Genomic DNA, 3163 nt, shown 5'->3' with positions numbered 1-3163 from the left:
GTCGGCTTAACTCAAGTAATCATTCTCACTGAATGGTTTATTTACATTGGTATGCCATTGATCACTTGCACGAGAAGGCTAATGAATTCACTATCTTAAATTTTTGGACCTAAAGCAAACTCCAAAATGACAACGGTAAGGTACTATTTCCTTAAATTTTATTTAAACGCCACAAATTTTGACAGGATAAATCAAGCAGAGCTCCTTATCATCAAAAGCTTTTGTAAGCTTTATTTGTTGTGGTGTTTTTGTGCATTTATTTCCATTTGCATAACATTTAAACCAGAAAATTTACGATTACATGTTTTGAAGTTGTTACTTTGGCTAATGCAAACAAGGCTCTTTAGATAGAAAGGGGATGCCTGTATTGACGATGAGACAATACGAGTTGAGATAATAATAATATGTTTCACTTTTTAAGTTGATTTTTAAATATATATTTTTCATTCTATTAGCAATTTATTTTCTGATTAGAATTTACTTAAAAAAACCGTGGATCGTCAACTTGAACATAAAAAGGAACACAACCAATAGAAGTCTATGAGGAGACATTTCGGTAACAAATTTTGTTATATGAATTTTTGTAAAAGTTATTACATATGGTTCAATTTTAATTATATTCTTTATAATTGAAACTTGCATCTTCCTCAGTGGCATATTTATGTTAAGAGTGCTTGACAACAAAGAGGTTAATATAATGGTAATGAGGATACAAAAATATGAAGTGTAGTGGATCATGTTTAATTTCCATGATGCTCAATCCTAATTAATTTCTAGAAAAAAATAGAGAGAAATCGGAAAAGGATGTCCAATTAAGAACATGAGCCAGACAGAACGTAAGTTTACATTATATACAAACTTAGAGGTATTAGTAATGACAAATGATAGATCTTAATAGCATTGACATATTATCTGGAATACAAATATACCGACCTTAGGTGTGCTAATGATTGACTGAGCATCAACCACAGAAGGCTGAAGATCATATTCTAAGAGAAGGGGTACTAAAGAAGCAATAAATGTTGATCTCTCTGTATTAGCTACCTATAGAGAGAATACAAAAGACAACATGAAGTCATGATGCAAAGTGCTAGATTATTGGTTTAAATAGTTGATTAAGATGTCTTCTGAAGATTTGTTTCTTTGAAAAATGAAGGACGTGGTATGCTCGAACGGAAGGCACCTCCAGCTGGGTATGTCTGTCATAGATGCAAAGTGCCAGGTATAATATGTTCTCTTGGTATCTAGTTTTTTTTTTACACTTAAAGTACGTGTTGAAATTAAGCCAATAGCACTTTTGTGTAGGCCATTTTATTCAGCATTGCCCCACAAATGGAGACCCTAACTACGATATCAAGAGGATGAAACCTCCAACAGGGATTCCAAAATCAATGTTAATGGCTACTCCTGATGGATCCTATTCTTTGGCAAGTGGTGCAGTTGCTGTTCTAAAGCCAAATGAGTAAGGAATTCCTTTTATAATGTCTGTGGTCTGACAGAATATACTTCAGAACTCATAATTTTTGTTTCTTGTTTTTTTTTGTTATCTAGAGCTGCATTTGAGAAAGAGATTGAGAGTTTACTGACTACTCGTCCTGTTAGTGAACTTCCTCTGGAATTCCGGTGCCAATTATGTAAAGAGGTAATGAAAGATGCAGTGCTAACTAGCAAATGCTGTTTCAGGAGTTTCTGTGATAAATATAAGTTTCATTGCATTGCATGTTCATTGATTATTATCTCTAATTGATGGATTTAATTGTAAATTGTGCATATAAATATAAACAGAACACATTAAAGTTATTTAACTTAGGTTTATTAGATTTCGGTTATTATATATAGACCTTGTATGTGTAGAATCTATAGTCCCGTATCTATTATTATTTATAAGCTGATAATAGATCTCTATATATATAGGGTTGGTCCCCAAGGGCTTAGGGAATTATCTTGGCAGAGCTTTTGATTCCCCATTGACCTAAAACTTTTGGACGCCGTCACCCCTAAGCCCTTTGGAAAGACCTTCCTTTTCTTTTTGCTGTATTTTCTTTCACAAGGGTTATTTCTGGATGACACTAAAGATAAAGATGACTCTTTAATCAGGTTCCTTGTCATATTTATTTATGTACTTATTTTTCTTATGTCATATTTTTGATGAAACAAAGATCCATGTTCAAATGTTCTTGTTTTTCCTATTCAAATTCTTATTTTGATTGTCTAGAATTTATGTAACTTAGGTTTTATAAGAACTATCAATTGGTATCAACTTCAAGTTTCTGTTTTGTCATTTTCATGACAATAAAGTTTAAATTTTTCGTCGATTTATTTTTTGTATATTAGATTAAGTTTTCTTAGTATAATACAGTTTTTAATCGTCGAAAATCATGTAAGAAAAAATTAGGATAGACATGTTTTTCGAGTTTTTCGTGTTTCTACGAAGAATACGAAGAACGACGAAAACCATCAGTGTTTAACCTAACTTTAGCTAAAATTATGATAATTCAATCAATTACTTTAGTCAAACAATCGATTGTCGGATTAAAATTTTAAATAGAAATGATTAAAAATTTTAATCAATCAACGGCCTTAAACTCATGATTTTTTTATCGATTAAGTTTGATTTTAGTCAATTGAAATTGATTTTTTATTAATTATTTTTTAAACAGTGTATTACTGTTTCAAAAAAAACTTATTTAATTAAATAGTTATATATATATATATATTGCATTAAATTTTTTAATACATAAATAATTAAGGGATTAAATAGTATTAAATAATATTATTTAGTTATAGAATTTGAAAGGAGTTTTAACTTCTTAAAGGAAGGTTTTATATATAATCATGTAGTCACATATAGTAGACATTTTAAATCAATTATGATAATCGATTGGATAAAACCAATCGATTACCATATGGTATTAATTGATTGATAAGTCTAATTTGAAATTATTAAGATTGATTAAGTAATTTCTATTCGAATTAAGCTCCTAAAATCTTCTTGAGTCTATCCACACAACGTGCTACTAAGTTAAACTAATATGTCGACCCAAAGGAAGACACCTTAGGTAGGCTTAGTGCATTTTGTGTTGGTAGATATATATCTGATCCTGTCTGAAAACTTGCGAGATGGAGCACTGAATGATGATGGATGATGACAGATTATGATGCT

The 3163-nt window shown here is 30.4% G+C and overlaps 1 long non-coding RNA gene across 1 annotated transcript; it reads left to right on the top strand.

Annotated features, from left to right (window-relative positions):
* The first annotated feature begins 1180 nt into the window (after positions 1-1180).
* On the top strand, positions 1181-1578 carry LOC121993869. The gene is made up of 3 exons (XR_006115452.1): positions 1181-1222; positions 1306-1462; positions 1552-1578. It is a non-coding gene; the product is annotated as an uncharacterized LOC121993869 (long non-coding RNA).
* The last annotated feature ends 1585 nt before the right edge of the window (positions 1579-3163 follow it).

This window comes from Zingiber officinale, chromosome 6A (genome assembly GCF_018446385.1).
Source record: "Zingiber officinale cultivar Zhangliang chromosome 6A, Zo_v1.1, whole genome shotgun sequence".
Classification (NCBI taxonomy): domain Eukaryota; kingdom Viridiplantae; phylum Streptophyta; class Magnoliopsida; order Zingiberales; family Zingiberaceae; genus Zingiber; species Zingiber officinale.
This window is presented reverse-complemented; position numbering and strand designations above follow the sequence as displayed.